Raw genomic sequence first — 21951 nt, forward strand, 5'->3', positions numbered from 1 at the left:
TTTAAGGATTCGAAAGAAAATTTGGTGTGATGTATTTTGATGATTACTATGTTCTAGTTTTGTTTTCTAATTTTAATTATGTAGTTTTTATTTTCAAGTAAGAAAAACATTTTCATTTTTATTAATTTTGTGTTAATTAAGATTTCTTTTATTATTTTTTTAATTTAAATTATAGCGTTTTAATTTAACTTAAAAAAGGTAAAAATAAATTAAGAAAAAAATAAGAGGTGAACATTTTCCGAATTTGATCATAAGGAAGAGTGAACACAAAATTAGAAGGCGTCCGTACAAATGAGGAGGTGAGCTGCCATGACACCCCCTTCGCCGACAATGGCGAATATGTGAACAAAGAACAAAAAGGGAAAAAGAGAAGCAATCGATTAAAGCAAGAGTTAAGTGGGTAATTTCACTTTCATCTTAATTAACCAATTCACAACCTGTTCACCAAATCTCCTAATTTTGATCCTAACAAACAAGAAAATCATTACGTTGGCAACTTTCACGTTTGTTAATTGGGAAATCGAATACCATAGAAAAGATTTAGAGGTGTAGAAATCAAGAACTCTGAACAAAAGTTTTATCTAATATCGCAACTTTGAACACATGATTCCTATTAGAAAGATGCTGGAGATATGAATGAGATTAAACAAACAAGATCATCATAACTATCTACCTAACGAAAAATAATTAGCAATCTAAAGGATAGATAATAGATTTTCGGATCGAAATATATAAATAAGTATAACAGCATAGCTTAGCTTTCAACAACACACCAACAGAAACCATCATCCATTTAAGGAACACGAGATTGAGAAATTAAACCTAAATCGAATCGGCAGAGGAGATTGACGATTCATCCGTGATAATCGATGAAGATTTTCACTTCTTGAGACTACCACGAACACCAGGGCGACCCTTGGATGTATCCGCGACGGGTGCGAGCACGGCATGGAGGTTAGTTATCTTTGATTCATCATACGGAAGCTTAGGGTGCTTCGATTCATGGTGGATCTGCATCGTTTTAACATCCGGTACAGTGATCTTGCAGAGAGGGCATTCGAACTTAGCGTGACCTCCCTTCTCCTGACCGGTCCGATCAGCAACTCCGGCCTTGCCGCCGCCTCTGTTGGTCGTGGCCGCGTCCACTTTCGCCTGGATTTCCTTCGCCGTGTGCTTCTTCGGCTTCGCTTTTCCTGTCATTTTTGCTTGTTAGTTACCACGGACGCTAGGGTTTCGATCGACGACGATAGAAGAGAGGAAATGAGGAAAAGGGGAAGCGGATAAACACAAGAGAATAGATTGAAATGGGAACAAGTGATGAACCCTAATTGGTGGCCTTTAAATAATTAGAATAACAAAGCTTTTTTCTTTTTCTCTTCTTTTCCGGATGTGATAACAAATAGGATCGAGCTTGAGTTGTTGGATTCTGATTTGTGACCTCGTTTGAGAATACTATGGAAATTTATGTTAATGTTTAATGAAATAAAATTAACTATAAGAAAGATTGGATTTGATTTTTGATAAAACAAAAATATTAAAACATAAATCGAGGGGTTTGGAATCATTTATTTAAAACTTTTTATGTTATTTAAAAATGCTTTATTAATTTATTAGTTTAGTTTTACTTTTAGTTTATAATACGTAGGAATTATGGTTATAAAATTAATTAAATTTTTATGGTAGAAAATAAAAACAATTAATCAATTATTTTAAATAAATTTTTAATTAAAAGATAAATTTTTAATTTTATGAAATTATAATCGTTGATTTAAGTAAATACGTGATATTATAATTTGTATTAATGTTATTTTAATTTTTATTATCATGTTATTAATTTAATTTAATTAGAGTAACAATTGTGAAATTTTAAAAGAAAAAATCAATAAGTTGACAAGTGACATTACGTTAATTATGTGTCATAATAAGGTGTCACGTAACCAAAAAAGAATAAACATATTCTTTTACTAGAACAGGAAGATTCGACATTTAAACAAAGTTTTAAATAAAAATATTTAGATTAGTTTATTACCGTTATAATATAACCGAACACCTAAGAATGTTTATTACGTGTTAAATTGGAATAAACTAATAATCACTTTAAATAAATAATTTCGGAATAAACTAATAAACATTTTAATCCCAAAAACACCCGTATTTGTTAAAAACCTGTGAAAATATGAGATCGATACTTTGTTTATCATATAAAGTTTTACCTAAAAAAATTTATTTTCCATTTTAAAACAGCTAGTTTATATCGTCAATTACAATTTCCAATACAATAACTATAAGGGAGAATTTCGTATATACTCTTATTAAACATCAAAATATCATATTTGCCCATCATTTTTTTAAATATCATATTTATCCTTAGTAAAATTTTAAAATATCAAATTTGCCCAAATCCTTATTTTTATCCTTTTAAACATATTTTATAATTATTTTAAATCTTTTTTTTTTTTATCAATTGACTATTTTTTCCCATTCTTTTTATTTTCTATTGAATTTATCAATTTTTGATTCATTATCCTCTTCGTTCTTATTTAGTTGAAGATTCGTTGAGAATTTGACATCGATGCTTGTTACCATTTTGAATATCGCAGGTAATGTATGTTGGTTCATGTTCATAATACAAGTTTCTAGTAGTAGCTCTAAACTCATTTCCTTACGGTATACATAACTATCTAAAGCCTTTATTTAGTTTCTTCAAATTTATTGTGTTTTCTTTTTTATCGTAAAGTTGAAGTTTGTTTTTATCTCAAAATACAGTAAGAAAAACATGCTACGAAGCTATATCTATTTTCATGTTTTTTCTCTTAAATTTCATAAATTCTTTCTAATTTTACGTATCTATTTTCATGTTTTGTCTCTTAAATTTCATAAATTCTTTCTAATTTTACGTAGTCGGGGTTTTTATGATTTGGAAGAAGCTATCATCATCGTATTAGGAACCCAATTTGGCAGCCTCAACTTATATTTGGAACCCAATTTGGCAGCCTTAACTTATTTGAGTTTAATTTGAAGAGGTTGCGATTCATTAAAGATTGGGGAAATTTATGGCACATCCAATTGGGGATTTGTTGGGAATACCACCGATCTATCAAGGTAGGCAAAAGGGTTTTAAGATTAAAGGGCATTATGATCAATTCACTTTTTATTTTAACTAGTAAACAAAGCACGGCTATGCCGTTTTTGGTGAAAATCGGAAAACTTTAAAAGATATGTGATAAGTGTAAATCACAAAGCAACCGTTTCTGTAATTTGTTATCAATAAATGGACCATTTCTATAATTATAAGGACCATTTATGTAAATATAATTTTAAAGTAGAGATTGCTTATGTAAATATTAAGATAGTAGCAATCCAAGGACCAAAAATATCAACCTCCCAAACTTATTGTGGCCAAAACTACAAAACAAAGCAATTCAAGGATTAAAATTGTCAATTTCCCAAACTTGTTGTGGCCAAAACCTAAAACATGTAAAGTTTTGTGGTCAAAACCAAAAACATGGAAAATTACTGTTAATAAGCTCCTTCAGATTATATATATATATATATATATATATATATATATATATATATATATATATATATATATATATATATATATATATATATATCATTGTTGTAAAAATCTCGACTAGGTCCCGATTAATCTCCGATTAATCCCTAGGCGCTACTCGACCGATTAGAGGGCGCCTAGCGATTAATCCCTACATACATAATGAGTGAAACAATATAAACCGATGAAATTTTAACATTTTAAAGAAGTTTTATCTCAATGGAAGCTATTTGAGGCATGATTAGTGTTGTATTAATCGTATTAACCTATTTTGTCATGATATTAGTGGTATTTATGAACTTTGATATGATATTAGTCATATTTAATTTTTTAAAATTTAACAATTTAGCAATTAATGGTCCCCGATTAATCCTCCGATTAATCTCCGCCTAGTCGATTAATCGCTTAACCCCAGTCCACTGACTAGCTAACGTCAAGCGTTTTTTACAACCTTGATATATATATATATATATATATATATATATATATATATATACTAGGCGAATGCCCGCGCGTTGCACAGAAACACCTATATAGTTGAAGATATATATATATATATATATATATATATATATATATATATATATATATATATACTAGGCGAATGCCCGCGCGTTGCACAAAAACACCTATATAGTTGAAGTTTTTACAAATATATTATTTTTTAAATATAACAATAACGTCGTTGTTAAATTTGATATAATAATTTGTATATACTAAATTGATATAATATATTGATTATTTTGAATTATATGATAATATATACATTTATTATAACTTCATAATCTCAATCGTTTGAATTACTTCACATGAATAAAATTAAATATAATATATGATTTGATGTTATTTATAGTTGTTTTTATTGTTAATTAATTTTTTAAAATTTATTTGCTTAATGTTTTAATTTTTATCATTATAATTATTTAAAACATCAAACATTGTTTTTTTATTTTAAAGCTAACAATATAATCATTTATATATAGTTGTTTTTAACTATTGTGATTGTAAGTTAATTTAAGCTACTTATTTGGAAACTTTTAACGATTATAAAAATATATTTAAGAAATATTTTAGTTAAATTGAGATTACAATTTAGTTTTTGCTTTTATTACTACAATTTATCACTTTTAACTATTTACAAAATATTTTTTAGTTCTTTTAAATGGAACTGAAATTTATATTTGAGTTGACATTGTAATGCGCAGAAACACATATATAGTTAAAGTCTTTACAAATATATATTTTTTAAAATATAACACTAACATTGTTGTTAAATTTGATATAATAATTCGTATATTAATTTGATATAGTATATTGATTATTTTGAATTATATGATAATATATAAATCTATTATAACATCATAATCTCAATCGTTTGAATGACTTCTACTCGCGAGTTACACATTAAATATTATATATGGTTTAATATTATTTATTGTTGTTATTTTTAACTAATTTTTTAAAATTTATTTGCTTAATGTTTTAATTTCTATCATTATAATTATTTAAAACATCAAACATTATTTTTTGATTTTAAAGGTAACAATATAATCATTTATATAGAGTTATTTTTAACTATTGTTATTATAAGTTATTTTAAGCTACTTATTTGAAAATTTTTAACGATTATATAAATATATTTAGGAAATATTTTAGTTAAACTGATATTACAATTTAGTTTTTGCATTTATCACTATAACTTATCACTTTTAACTATTTACAAAATATTATTTGGTTTTTTTAGTGGAACTGAAATTTATATTTAAGTTGACACTGTAATGTTATATTTAAATTAACAATTTAAGCATTTTGTTCAAATTGTTCAAAGATTGTAGCTTTAAACTAATAATGATTTAAATGCAACAACATTTTAAATCTAATAAATTAAGTATAATATGTTAAAATTTAAAGACATAACTTTATAAATAGAAGTAAAGATATTATTTTAAAATTGAAATTTAGTCTATTTATGATTACACTTTAGGTTTGATATTTATTTAACCTTATTAACCAACTTACAATCATTATTAGAAAGACACTACAATTTATCACTTTTAACTATTTATAAAATAATCTTTGGGTTGTTTAAGTTAAATAACATTTATATTTAAGTTGAGCCTATAATGTTATATTTTAATTAATATTTTAAGTATTTTATACAAATTGTTCAAAAATTATACCTTTAAAATGATAATGGTTTACATCCAACAATATATTAAAACTAATAAATTAAGTATAATATGTAAAAAGTTAAAAAAAACATAGTTTTATAAGTAGAATTAAAGATATTATTTTAATATTGAAATTTAGTTTATATATAAATACACTTTAGATTTCATATTTATTTAACCTAATTACCAAATTATAATTATTATTATAAAGAAATTGAAAAGTCATGGGAGTTTCAAATGAATGTGGTGAAAGGAAAAAAGAATGGGATTTCAAATGCATGAGATTCAAGAAAAAATGTTAGCTTTATAAGTATGTATGATATATATAATTTCAATGACTTAAGAATATAAAAATGGATTATTAAATGTTAAAAACTATTAAGAAAATAGATTTGGGCAAATCCAATATTTTAAAAAAATTAAGAAGGACAAATACGATATTTAGATATTTAGTAAGATAATATACTAAATTCTCCCTAACTATAAAACCACATTGGCTATAAGCACTTTGTAGTTTAAACTGAGACCCGTAAATATAAACAACAACCGATCGTAAACTATTTGTAGCATATTACCCTTCCGTCTCAACATGAAGTTCATATGACTTCATCATAAATTATTTTATTCTTTAAGTTAGTATTCATTTCAAAAATAAATATCATACAACAAACTCATACTTTATACAAGTCCCACACTAAACCACCATTGTTCCATAATAAATTAATAACTCAAGAAAATACATTCCGTCTTTACTCTTTATATATGTATACACATGAGGCATTAGATGTAGCCCACATATATATACAACGTTGATCCAAATTCATTTTGGGCCCGGTGGAGAGAAAAATTAAGGCCCACAAAAACACAAATTTCACAAAAATATAATAACGACAAAAATTCAAAAATGGTCCCTGTGGTTTTCGAAAATATCAAGTTTAGTCCCTAAGTTCAAAAAATCTCACAGTTGGTCCCTATGGTTTCAAAACTTTTAACAAATGGTCATTTTCGTTAACTCCGTTAGCTTTTGACCGTTAAGTCAAGGATATTTATGTCATTTTACTGCCACAGGGACCATTTATGAAGATTTGCCTTATTTTGAAAATAATAATAATAATAATAATTATTTAATATTAAAGGGTCTCACCTCTCTCTCTCTCTCTCTCTCTCTCTCTCTCTCTCTCTCTCTCTCTCTCTCTCTCTCCATAGTGTTGACCATCACTATCATCTTCTTCTCTCTTCCCTCGATGCGTAAAGCACCATTATCATGACATAAGCACCATGAGCATCCCACCTGTAAATATATATATATATATATATATATATATATATATATATATATATATATCATCTTGGTGTCATTGTTTCCGCTTTGCGCTTACAGGTCCACAAAATCAATTATTTTTGAAAGTAAGGTTTCTTTTCTTACTAAAATCGAAGAGTTTCTGCTCATAGAGTAAGGAAATTAAAAAAAATCGAAGGTTTAGGGCTTCGTTTCTTATTGAAGTCAAAGGGTGTCTGCTCACGGAGCCATGATATTTAAAAATCGAAGGGTTAGGGCTTCGTTTCTTATTGAAATCGAAGGATAAGTGGTCCTACATAACATATATCTCCATCTTGACCTCATATCCATCTTGAAAATAGGTATCTCCTCTTTGAATGTGTACCAGCTACCCAAATTGACACAACCCACAGGTCCTCTGATTGTAGAAGCACACAACTATTTCTTGTTACATCAGGTGGCTCTTCATCTTGCTCAGATGAAGGAAAAATGGAATTGGAGACAGTATTAAAGGTTGCTATTAGTTTAAACAGAAAAACCATGAAGAAGAAGAAGAAGAAGAAGAAGAAAAACTTTTACAACTTATATCTATATTCACCTCCTTATGGTCTCCTTTTCGAGCATCGACATGAAGATTTGTCCAACCTCTGTCGTCCCTATCATCATCCCAGGGCTATCGGAGAGCAAGTTGTTGGAACGTTTGATGTGCCTCCGAATCCGATTACTATTCGAACGCAATAAGTGATCTTGGATCATTGTTCCTTCTTTCAATTATCTTTCAAATATACTAGATTTTGAAGAAGTTCTTTGCAGCCAAATAAACTAAATTTAATAGTTTCTTGAAACAGGGAACCTAGCATTGTCTAGAAATAGAGAAAAATCAGAAGAAACACGTCAGGATTTCTGAAATGTTTGGTGGTTTCATGGATGAATAAAGTATGAAGTTGGATGAGAAGGAATCGAAGATGAACACAACCCTAGATTTTGCAGAGATTGGATGACTTACGAGAGAGAGAGAGAGAGAGAGAGAGAGAGAGGGGAGAGAGAGAGAGAAGGAGAGAGAGAGAGAGGGTGGGACCCTTTAATATTAAATAATTATACTTTTTTTTTCAAAGTAAGGCAAATCTTCATAAATGGTCCATGTGGCAGTGAAATGACATAAATACCCTTGACTTAACGGTCAAAAGCTAACAGAGTTAACGAAAAGGACCATTTGTTAAAAGTTTTGAAACCACAGGGACTAGCTGTGAGGTTTTTTGAACTTAAGGACTAAACTTGATATTTTCGAAAACCACAGGGACCATTTTTGAAGTTTTGTCTATAATAACTTATGAAAATATTTCTTTTTAGATGAAAAGATGTAATAACATTACAAAAAAACACGTAGTAATTTCAAAATAATAAAAATCCAAAACTCAAATCGAGTCAAATTACAATTTTAGTCCATGTGGTTTGGTTGGACGCATATTTTCTCTCGTTGCCTACCGCCAGTCAAACCAATCAACGGTTCTAGTTCGTGTTCAACCATCATCACTCTCGCTTCCCACATGTGTTTTTTTAAAGCTTTATTATTTTTATTTTATAATTTGGTAGTTTTGAATACATTTACCCATAAAATTAATTTGGTAGTTTTGATTGTATCACACAAATAAATAAGTGTCAAAGAAGGAATTGACAAAAAGATTTTGATTACACAATTGACAAAATGATAACGAAATTATAATAAATTAAAATTAGAATCACGTTAGTAGGAAGAAATAAAAGTAAGAAGCCATTATAGTCAAAGCAACAAAATTACACCACTCATTCTTGCATTTAAGCATAATTAAGACAAATAATTTCACTGTCTTATACATATAGTTGAAAAACTTGAGACAAACCCTTTAGGCCTTATCCCAAAACCAATATGTCACTTAAGTCATCAAAGCAATTACGTTTATATTTCTTGTAATCCATCTTCCACATTCGCACTCCTCATTTTCTATGTCAAGTTAATAGACTATAACACTAAAATACTCAAATAACAATCTAAATATTCTTCTACTAAGTAAGTTGATGAACTTTAATTCCATTGCAAGTTTCAAAGAAACGGGATGTTGTTAGATTTTCAAAGAAACTAAGCGGATGAACTTTAATTCTATTTCACAATTTTGCTCATTTCAGATCATACTCGGAATCCAACCCTATAAACTCCAAAGATCTCTAAACATTATTGCACCTTCACCATATGATACAATGGTTCAAAAACTTTTGCCAAACTCAAAATAAGATCCCCCCCCCCCCTCACAGGCATAATCAGTAATGGACTTCATCCAAGCATTGATAGGAGGTATAAAAGATTGCCGATTCTAGATTTTCAACTTTGTCGTTCCCACTTCCTACTAACCTATACAATCAAACATCACAAAAATCAAATACTATAATTACTGAACATGGAAAGAAGAAAGCATGACACTAATCTTGGTAAAATGAAAGTACATGAGATTTAGGTCTAACCAAACCACAAAGCTCCACAAAATCAAGAAATTCCTTTATTTTTGATGGTTCATCCAAAATAAATTCACTTTTTGATTCAGAAAGTCCTCTTGCAACTGATTTCAAAGCATAAGTTAGCACACATCAAATCAATGGTACTTTACAACATTATTTGCACAAAATTACTTATTACATACATGATTCTCATCTACCTCACACAAAATGGATAAACAAGAGGTTGTAAGAGACATACATTTCCCAAAGAAGTATGCAACCACAACCAATTATGAAGCAGACCACTTGACCACTTATGGATGTAACGGACCATTGGACCAGTTAAATCATACATATTTATAAAGCTAGCATTTTTTCTTGAATTTCATGCATTTGAAACCCCCATTCTTTTTCCTTTCACTACATTCATTTGAAACTCCCATGACTTTTCAATTTCTTTATAATAATAATTATAATTTGGTAATTAGGTTAAATAAGTATCAAATCTAAAGTGTATTCATATATAAACTAAATTTCAATACTAAAATAATATCTTTAATTCTACTTATAAAATTATGTTATTACTTTTAACATATTATACTTAATTTATTAGTTTTAATATATTGTTGGATGTAAACCATTATCATTTTAAAGGTATAATTTTTGAACAATTTGTATAAAATACTTAAATTATTAATTAAAATATAACATTATAGGCTCAACTTAAATATAAATTTTATTTAACTTAAACAACCCAAAGATTATTTTATAAATAGTTAAAAGTGAAAAATTGTAGTGTCTTTCTAATAATGATTGTAAGTTAGTTAATAAGGTTAAATAAATATCAAACCTAAAGTGTAATCATAAATAGACTAAATTTCAATTTTAAAATAATATCTTTACTTCTATTTATAAAGTTATGTCTTTAAATTTTAACATATTATACTTAATTTATTAGATTTAAAATGTTATTGCATGTAAACCATTATCAGTTTCAAGCTACAATTTTTGAACAGTTTGGACAAAATACTTAAATTGTTAATTTAAATATAACATTACAGTGTCAACTTAAATATAAAGTTTAGTTCCACTAAAAAACCAAATAATATTTTGTAAATAGTTAAAAGTGATAAATTATAGTGATAAATGCAAAAACTAAATTGTAATATCAGTTTAACTAAAATATTTCATAAATATATTTATATAATCGATAAAAATTTTCAAATAAGTAGCTTAAAATAACTTATAATAACAATAGTTAAAAATAACTCTATATAAATGATTATATTGTTACCTTTAAAATCAAAAAATAATGTTTGATGTTTTAAATAATTATAACGATAAAAATTAAAACATTAAGCAAATAAAATTTAAAAAATTAGTTAAAAATAACAACTATAAATAATATTAAACCATATATAATATTTAATTTTATTGATGTGTAACTCGCGAGTAGAAGTCATTCAAACGATTGAGATTATGACGTTATAATAGATTTATATATTATCATATAATTCAAAATAATCAATATATTATATCAAATTAATATACGAATTATTATATCAAATTTAACAACAAAGTTAATTTATATTTTAAAAAATATATATTTGTAAAGACTTCAACTATATAGGTGTTTCTGCGCATTACAATGTCAACTCAAATATAAATTTCAGTTCCATTTTAAAAACTAAAAAATATTTTGTAAATAGTTAAAAGTGATAAATTGTAGTGATAAAAGCAAAAACTAAATTGTAATCTCAATTTAACTAAAATATTTATTAAATATATGTTTATAATCGTTAAAAATTTCCAAATAAGTAGCTTAAAATAACTTACAATAACAATATTTAAAAACAACTCTATATAAATGATTATATTGTTAGCTTTAAAATAAAAAACAATGTTTGATGTTTTAAATAATTATAATGATAGAAATTAAAACATTAAGCAAATAAATTTTTAAAAATTAATTAATAATAAAAACAACTATAAATAACATCAAATCATATATTATATTTAATTTTATTCATGTGTAACTCGCGGGTAGAAGTCATTCAAACGATTAAGATTATGAAGTTATAATAAATGTATATATTATCATATAATTCAAAATAATAAATATATTATATAAATTTAGTATATACAAATTATTATATCAAATTTAACAACGTTATTGTTATATTTAAAAAATCATATATTTGTAAAGACTTCAACTATATAGGTGTTTCTGCGCAACGCGCGGGCATTCGCCTAGTGATCAATAAGCAAAGATGTATAAACCACACAAAGATCTTCATAAACTTACTAAAGTGCATTGAACTTTATCCCACTAACCAGAAAAGGCAATGTACTTAACCCCACTACGAAAGGCATCCTCCAAACATGACTTACAGACATGCAACATCAGTGTCAACTTTTATTGCCTCAACACTTTTTGTTCATCATAAAACCAAAAAAGAAATCTAACCATGGCATCACATGTATACATTTTAGAGATTTAAGAAAATTCAAACAAAAAATAGAGATAATAAACTTCCCTATATAACATGATAACACCGGACTTGTGCAAAATCCAGAGCAACAATAAATAAAAGCCCTACCGCCACAACATATTTTGAGCTACCAATTAATATTATAAAGCTATTAAAGACCAGAAGATGCCATAACCCCTATTAATTAGGAAATAAAAGTATAACAATGCAAAGGACTATACAAACATGATATTAGTTTGTAAAAAAATAAAGGTAGAATAAGTTCTCACCTCCTGAGCACCACATACATACAGAACACGAATAAACCAATGCCTTGATTTTGGATCTGTACAGTGGAACATACAAAATAAACTAATAGAAACAACTAATCAAAGAGTAGATATGTATATGATTCGATAGGAGCGCGACACAGACCAGAACAAAAACAATATGTCATTTTCAAAATGGAATGAAAAAGGAATACCAGATCTGAAAAAGGACCAAGAAATGTCTCTTTCACTTTTTTTCTTTGCTTTTTCTTGGGTATTTAGATCTACAAAAACAAATTACATACAATAAAAAACAGTTATTAAGACAAACCACCAGAATAAATTATGAACTTTTAAACAAAATAAACAAAACTTTTAATATTGTATACCATTTGCGATAATGGTTTCCGCCGGAGGCAAACAGTTTGATGAACTCATTGATTTGGTGACCGATGGTTGCTAATGCTTGTGAGTGTTGTCAGGATGGTGCGACGGTGCGGCTGTGGAGGGGTGCGAGTGGTGGTGAGATCCTGAAGACCGAATACAAAAAAGGGGAAGCTGGTGAAGAAAGAGCATGTTGTTCTGGTTCCAATGATCGATGGTGTAGATCAGACATAGATTTAAGCATACTTAATACACATAAAGGTAAGTTCCTGCATCAATCGAATGATTTAAACTTCAAATTGATCAATGATCACACAGTCATCAAGTCTCTTTTCACTAAAACCGGATCAGGGAAAGTGAAACATACCAGGAGGGAAATCAACTTGGCCTCATTGCGACCCATCATCTTAGAATTCAAGCTTCGATCATATGCATTCCTCAATGTTCCTCCATGAAAATTAGAGAGATATAAAGAAAAAGCATGTAGGTGGAATGTCGACGAAAGTAAGAATCTCATTTTTGGGTTTTGGGTTAGGAAGGGCTCGATTACATGAGATGATGGTGACCAATTTAGGATTTTCATGTGGTGGTGGGAGATAACAGCAGGGGGTGACATTGGATGGTGGCGAGGGTGCTTATGGTTGAGGGGAATGGTGCAAAGGAGCTCAAGGATGTAAAAATTTCATTTCTCTTACCTTTGCCATGATTTTTGAGAGAGAATAATGAGGGGATGCCGAAAGAGAAAGAAAGATAGGGGCATTTTGGGATTTTTTTTAGCAAGAGGCGGAGAGGGAGTAGCAATGTTGTTGGTTATTAATCTTACAGAGAGATGGTCGATCATGAGTGTATTGATATGTGGTATTGACGCTCGGTGAAGAGAGACTACGGTGATGGTTAGGGTTTTGTGTCTGAGAAAGGAAGAAGAAGAATGGGATCGAAGCTTGGAGTGGGAAGGAAGATGACTTGGTATTGGGCGATGGTGATATGCTGTTTGGGAAGAAAGAGAGGGCCGCTAACTATGAGGAGGGATCGTGGGGAGGGTCTGATCTTTTTTCTTTTCCTTAGGTTGTTTATATTTTATTCTATTTATTTATATTTTTTACCTTTTTTTTGAATATATTGTTTAAATGTTTTCTTAAACTTTGTTTGCATACATTTTTTTGATATTTTATTCGAATATAATTTTTTAGTTTTTTTAACGTTTTGTTTGAATATATTTTTAATGTTTTTTTTTGACGTTTGTTTTTCTTGTTTTTCCTGTAAAGATTTTCATAAATATTTTTCGTAAAAAAAATGCAAAAAGGTTTGTTAAATGGTCATATGATTAACATAGATTAGGTATAAAATTATTTATTTCAAAGTTAATTACTGAAATAGTCCATGTGGTTTAAGTAAAATTGCACGTTTAGTCCCTAACTTTTTTTTGTACTCGTATCGCCTTCAAGGTTTCATTTTATTATGCGTCTGGTCCTTATTGATGTTTTTTGTCACTCTTCTTCGTTAAAGGGAAAAGAAAACGTCAATAGGAACCATGAAGAGTGATAGAAAACGTCAATAGGACCAGACGCGTAATAAAATGAAACCTTGAGGATGATACGAGTGCAAAAAAAAAAAGTTATGGACTAAACGTGCAATTTTACCTAAACCACAGGGACAATTTCTGTAATTTACTCTTTATTTCATCATGATTAATATATAGGCTAACCTGAATCCAAAAATGGGTGTCAAACTATACACAGGAGAATCGAAATCTGTATAACTCGAAAACGAACAATTTTTTTAAAAAAAAAATGAACTTGAAAGCATTGATACTTGTTTTCAAGTTGTACAAATTCCCATTAGTTTATGTATAACTTGACACCCATTTCAGATTTCGGTTAGCCTCTATATTAATCTTATTAAAATAAATGATGTTATACCTAATCGATGTTAATCATATTCACATTTAACAAACCTTTTTACAAAAATATATTTATAAAATGATTTAAAAAAAATATAAACAAACAAAACACCAAAAATATTTAAAAAACGAATTAAAAAACTAGAAAATTTTATTTGAACAAAATATTAAAAAAAATGTAAGTGAACAAAATGTAATATATATATATATATATATATATATATATATATATATATATATATATATAAGGAAAAGAAAAAAGATAATTAAAGGGTGTAATGGTCTTTTTATTTGGACAAAGGGTTCGGAACTGTAATTGCGAATCTGACCAAAGTGATGCAAACTATAAAAAATTTCAATTAGAGACCACAATTGCGAATCTGACCAAACCATAAAGACCATTTCTTTAATTAACTCCAAAAAGTGTGATAACCAACCATTTTTTCAAATATCTCAAACCATAATAAAAAAACCAAAGTGATAACAAAGATAGTAAAATCAAATCAATTGCAGTCTCCAAAACATATCCATGGATACGATGCAATCAAATGGTGTCCTTCCTTTTGCTCCCACAACAACGTGAAAACATTGACACTTAAATGAATAAACATAAAGCTTAGTGAGTTACCTAAGATATTACATACACTTGTGAATGTTATGATCCCACCATAGTCTTGCACTCATTTCTGTAGCTACAATTTCACTTGTAACGCTCTGTTCCGAATTGACTCCTAGTCTGAGGTGGTGGCTCAAAGGTCGGTCATTATAAAGATTATTGTAACGACGTAAATTTTTAAACAAATTTTCATTTAAAAATCGCATACTTTTCATAACGTATCATATAAAAATCTCGTTTATTCAATTTACAGAACACAACTCCATGTTTGCTTAATTACTAATCCAGGATCCTCAAAACATAACTCTTCTCTGGTGTGTACAATCAAGCTGGTGCCGTCTTGCGATCCTGAAAAACCTGAAACACATAACACATAACACGGTAAGCACGAAACTTAGTGAGTTCCCCTAAATACCACATACAACAAATTCGCCACTCGAGGCTATACTCTGTAGGACCCTTCCGGATCGTGTGTCTCAGCAGGACCCTCCAGTCCCGTAGCTCGTTGGACCCTCTGGTTCCGTCTAGCTCGTTGGACCCTTTGGTCCGGTCTTATTGAGAACCCTCTGGCCTCATAGTTCGTTGGACCCTACGGCCCGTAATAAGCAAGACAATATAGCATACACTACATATCACACAATCATGTATAACTCAACAAGCACATAAGACCCTCTGGTCACACATAACTACCACTCTAGGTAAAGTATAGTGAGAAGACTCACCTCGTATGATGAACAACCTCCAGCAATGCTACCGCTATACTCCATTCTCTAACTCTGTACCAAAGCCCACAATTACCCCAATTAGGAACTAATTCAAACTCCCACTCTTTAGGTCTAAAGATAGCCCACTGACCAGCCTAATAATGACCTAAAACCCATTGGGCCTACCAAGGCCCAATTCTTAATCTAAATGGCAAGCCCAACACTAGATAAACTTCCCCAATCCACTAATGGCCCACTTTGCTAAAATGGGCCCACTCCCTCCAATGGCCCTCGCCCTAAGCCCAAATATATCCTTGGCCCATAACTTCAGACTATTGATGGCCCAACAGCCCAAGGCATGGCCCAAAGCGTGGCCCAAATTACAAAATCCAACACAGACAAGTTATGCGGGGCGTACACCTATGTACGCTAAGCGTACCGACTCGATGGCGAGTACGCTGGGCGTACCTGCACGTACACTCAACGTAACCTTCCTGTTAAGCCCTTTTCCATTAAGTGCTTATTACTTCATTCCAGAGGCTACAAATTCAGATCCAAGACCTTATTATCCTCTTAATCCTTAAAGTCATAATCTTGGTGACTTGCCATCCACCAAATAAGCTCAAACTCAAAAGGTAACAACATACTTTCATATCAAGGGCTAGACATCATGCATGAATACAAATGAGGCATCAAGATGGCAACTTTACTGCATAAGGGATCCTTTTAGCTCTGAGGGTGGCAACCCTAAGTTCAAAAACGAGATTCCAACATAAAGTTCCAAACTTGGGACCAAAACAACTCCAAAACTTCACTACACAAGATCTATGCATTCTTGAGTAAAGTTATGACTTTATACCTCAGAAGAGCTCCAAATGATGATGGTATTCTAGATCTATGAGCTCTAAGCTCCCAAGTTCTTCCTTGCCAACTTCTTTTGAAAACCCAAGCTTACATCACCAAGATAACCCTCTTGAAGACCAAATCACTCAAGGTTGAAGATATGAGACGTTCCAGGGCTTCTCTGAGGTTAGGGAACAAACATGGAGGCTAGGGTTTGCTCTATAATGTTCTATAAATAGTGGCACATCCTAAATTTAGGGTTTCTGGACTCTGGATGTACGTTGGGTGTACCTCTTGTACGCTGGGCGTACGCCAAGGAGCACCCATAACCATTTCCCTTATACATTGGGCGTAACCCAGCCTTACGCTGGGCGTACCCAGGCACTTCCATTTCACATGCATGGCCTTCCATGCCAACTTTCCTCCTTAAGGGACCATTTAGGTCAAAAACCTCCAAGTGTCATACCTTCCTCACCTGATGTCCATTTTTGGCGAACTTTATATCCACAAAAAGGTAACGAGAAGCTCTACACTTCTATCAACTTTATATATCCTACAGCCCACTCGAGCTCAAATCCAAATTTATAAAAAGCCCAAACCAACACCTGCCGATACCCTTGGGACCTAAAGAACATCCCGAACCCTTTTCTCACACAATACGCCCGATCCATATCCAAGAAGGCCTAAACATTTCTCTTTCAAAATCTCGAAACCTTCTCATATTCAGATTACGACCCACAAGCCTTAAATCACAAAACAATCTGGAACAATATGTTACAATTATGGCTCTTGGGAAGGTAAGGTCTAGCCCCTTTTGGGTTCGGGGTGATGTATTAGAAGTGATCCGGGTGTTCGGTTCGTGTTTTGGAGCCTAGGGGTATTTTGGTAAAATGGCAGTTTGGGTTCTTGTAGAAAATGGATTTTTGTTCGGAAGGTCTTAAGAAATGTTTGATTTGTTAGAAGTGTATGGCTTCTCGTCACCTTTCCGTAGATATAAGGATCGTTAGAATCGGGCTTATAACGAAGAAGTTATGGCCTTCAAAAGTTTCGTGGTTTTCAGGCTTAACCGAGTACACAGGGCATACATAAAGTGTACGCGGGGCGTACTAGCAAAGAAGGTGGTACGTTGGGCGTATCCTGGAGTACGTTGGGCGTACTGACCAGGAGGATCGTGAATGTTCCCCAGAGTACGCTGGGCGTACCATATGTACGTTGGGCGTACTCCAGTCAGATCAGAACCCTATTTTAGGGTCTTGGACCCTATTTAAACTCCTTATCTAATAACCTAACCCTAATATCTCTAGCCTCCACCCCTCTAAACCCTAGAAATCGTCTTATACCATCCATGGTGTCATTTTGAGTTGATGGAGTCCATTTTTGGAGTGTTTGGCCCATTTTCAAGAAGGTGTAGTTAGATGCAAAGATGGAGATCAAGAAGAAGTTTATGGATCTGGCTTATGTGACTCATTTTCAGCTTGATGAAGGTATAAAGCTCTGAACTTGACCATTGAATGCTTAGATCTATTATGTTGAGTTTTTAGATCTTTTTGGTTCCAAGAATGGAGCTTTATGGTTCCAAATCTGTTTTTAGGCTTAGGGTTGCCACCCTTGGTGCTAACTAAGTCCCTAAGACAGAAATTTGCCATCTTGGAAGTCTTAATGGATTCATGCAAGAGTTATGGTCATTTTCATGGAAGTAGATTGTTATACTTTGATTTTGGGTTCATGTGGGTCATATAAGTCACCAAGTTAGTGACTTTATGGATTAAGACGTTAGGTAGAGCTCAGATCTGTAATTTGGTCCCTTGGTTTGAAGCATTAAGCACTTAATGGATTTTGCGCATCAACCGTTTGTACGTTGGGCATACAATGTAGTACGCTGCGCGTACAACCCTTTTGCCCAGTATGCTAAGCGTACAGAAGAGGTGCGTTGGGCGTACGCTCTCAGGAGGTCTTGGGCCTTTGTGGACTTCGGACCTTTAGGCCCTAATGGTTTTGGGCCTGGATTTGCTGATAGTTGGGCCTGAATGCATCTTTGGGCCAATAATGGAATAGTTGGGCCTATTGGGCCTTGTGGCCTAATATAGGAATGAACTTCGCATTATGGGCCTCGGTTTGGGCCAATTCTTGGACTAGGTTCTTATGGGTCTTCGTGGGCCATTTGGGTCAGGATTATTGACTAAGGAGAATATTGGGTTTAGTATAAGGTCCATTAGAAAGGTTTGGGCCCAATTTGGAAAATTAGGCCATTGATGGTTTTATGGACATTATTGTGTTAGGATTTTCTTTTGGTTTGGGCCTTAGTTTTGGATCATACTGGGCCATAGGTAGAATGGTAATTTTACCCCCATGCATGGATTAAGGATTATGGTATGGGACCCAATTGCTGACTGGGTATATTGATTGGTATTGATAAAGCTTGGGAAGTGGATAGGGCAGCAACTAAGGATTTCTTTCGGGAAGCTTCTGTATTCGAGGTAAGTCTCCTCACCATACCAATGGGTCGAAGGCACCAAGGCCGGCCCATTAATTGTTACGTATATGCTATTTGGATTATTTGATATATAATGAACTAGTTGTTTCTATGTATTTTGTATGGATGACCTCGGGGGGTTCCTGAGGCACTTAGGTATAAGACTGTGGAGGGTTTCCACGGTATCCTAGGTCAAAGACCTCGGGGGGGTTCCCAAGGCACTTAGGTGTAAGACCTTGGAGGGTTTCCCTAGCATCCTAGGTCAAATACCTCGGGGGTTCCCGAGTTTTTGGGCTAAGACCATGTGAGGGTTCCCATGGAACCTGGAGTAAGACCCGGGAGGATTTCCAGGGCATCCCTATATGCTTATGTGCATGGTTTATGTGATTATGTGGTTTTTGTGTTTTATGGGGGGTATGCGCTAGGGAACTCACTAAGCTTCGAGCTTACAGTTTTGTTTATGGTTTCAGGTATCATTGTTTTGGAAAGGAAGGGCTTAGCTTGATCGCAGCGCACACACCCGTGTTTTCCATATTATGTGATTTTGGGACGAACTCTGATAAATGTTTTTAATTAATCATGTTTTGAAATAATTGGATTTAGAAGATAACTATGTTAACTATAATAAAAATAAAATTTTTACCTCTGATTTTTGGGTCGTTACAAGTTGGTATCAGATCCTTGGTTTGAGGGATTCAGGTATACCTTCGAGTGTGTCTGAACTCAAACTGAGGATCTGTAAAGTTTTCAAAAAAATTCAAAAGAAAATGTTTTCAAGGAAAGGGTTTTCTAAGACAAGAAAGGGTGTGGTGCATACAATCAACCGAGCTCCAGTAAGTTTCCCCAAAATACCCACATATGTTGTCTGTTATGATTTGGTTTATGAATCTGTGAATCGCATGCTAGTTAGGCCTAGGGGAGATGTCTGTATATGTTGTATGAGCTGGTTGAGTTGCATGCTAGTGCTGAGCAGTTAACAGTAGGTTGGCCTAATATGTGGTGCTTGTAGCCTTGGGAATATTAGATGACATGCTGGAATGAGAATGATAATTGGTATTTGTAACTGCTAAGTGTATGTTTTTAAAATTTTACACGGTTAGGATCTTATAGCCTTAGAATAATAGATTTGGCCTTATTTCTTGTTCCTTGTTTGGTTGGGGTCCTAGGGTAGAGTCTATTATTCGACAGTCAATTAGATCCTATTCTGTGTATAATTTGCATGCATAAGGCAGCCGACAATAAGGATGGATGGATGTGGACAGTGCGAGTTGCAATATGTGGGCTGAGTGTTCAATGATAGTCCTTTGGAACAGAGTGCTACTACACGAATGTTGCTTGCTTTATGCTTTTTGGAGCTCTTGAGTGATGGGAGTCAGCTACTAAGTGGATATGACGATATCTAGGAGGTAAATAGCTGGCATCGTGGGGAGTTCTTCAACAACTGATGGAAGGGCGAGGTTGGGAACCTAGGAAAGCCTAGGATATGCTTTAGTGAGCTTAGTGGGGCAATTCGGTGAAGTTGGGAACCTAGGGGGAGCCTAGGAGGTGCTACGGTAGAGATCGTCTTGCTGTTTAGCAGACATTTAGCGTACTGGTGGAGTAAGCGACTTAGAGGATTCAGGAGGATTGCTGAGGAAAGTATGGATATGTGTGGAAGGTAGTATTGGGCCCGTACTACTGAAAGCACAAGATCCATACTCGATCGGTGAGACTCTTGGAGAATCTGAGAAGCTTATGGGAAGGAGAATTCTTGGTTATGCCTTGATCGTGGGAATAGCTACTTTGTAGAATGAGGATGAGCACACATGGGTGGGATCAGGATTTGGTCCCAGCTCCGGTGGCGAGCCAGTTAGTGGAAGGACTGCCATAATTTCGAGTTCTCCTTAGATATCTTGTATCAGGAGGCAAGGGTTGATTGTGCAATTTATTGTGCTTTGGGATTTGAAACTATGTCTTGGGAATAGTTTATAGTCGGTTTAGAGCAGATATTGCTCCAGCTACTATAGTTCAGCCATTGGCGATTGAGTTGGTGAGAGCGTTAGGGTACGAGACCCTAAATGATATGGATCTTAGGACCGAGGACGGAAGATTTATTAGGAGTACCGCCGTGAGAAAGGTTCAGGTCAAGTGAATTTATTAGAGGGTCTCGGCGCGGAGACCCAATAGTCCAGATCAGCTTTTGAGAGGCCAGCAGGGTCGGATCCAGTGCAACGCTTGCAGAAACTGCATGATGAAGTTTCGTTCCAAGGGTTTGTATTGTTATTAGGATCAGAATGAGGTGTTACATCATGTTCTCAGGGTAGTCGAGGTATCACAGGAGGAGGTGATCAGGATTCCTTCAGATGTTTGTGGATAAGCTATCTTCGGCCATTTCCGGTGGATATTGGGTAATTGTATTGCTTGGGAATTGTGATAAGTTGGATGCCGGGTCGGTTTTCTGCTAATGTTTGGGTTAGGAAGGGTTGTCAGATGCCATTCAGCATGTTGAGGAATCTTTGAGAGATCTTCAGACGTATGTATCTCGCGAAGCGGATTGCGCGTGTATCGTGATTGCTTTGAGTCGTTGTCAGAATCTGTTCAGTGATATGGGTTGCTACAGGTGTATCAGGTTTGGCCACGCCTTCAGGGATTGCCCATAGGGAGTAAGCCCGTTATATTTTTGTTGTGTTCAGGTGGACGACAAAGAGGTCGACTGTTTGACGGTCAAGGAGGAGCAGTGAGTGCACCTGCTCCAGTTATTCTCGGGGTTGGTCCAAGGGCTTGAACGAGGGAGTTATGATTGGTTTTCAGTAGCCTTGGTATTTATGTTTGGG

The 21951-nt window shown here is 32.8% G+C and overlaps 1 pseudogene; it reads right to left on the minus strand.

Moving 5' to 3' along the window:
* Positions 1 to 687: 687 nt before the first annotated feature.
* Positions 688 to 1390, minus strand: LOC145086205 (protein METHYLENE BLUE SENSITIVITY 1 pseudogene; annotated as a pseudogene).
* Between the last annotated feature and the right edge of the window lie 20561 nt (positions 1391 to 21951).

The sequence above is a fragment of the Lactuca serriola genome, chromosome 2, assembly GCF_051521515.1.
Source record: "Lactuca serriola cultivar US96UC23 chromosome 2, Lser_US96UC23_V15, whole genome shotgun sequence".
NCBI lineage: Eukaryota > Viridiplantae > Streptophyta > Magnoliopsida > Asterales > Asteraceae > Lactuca > Lactuca serriola.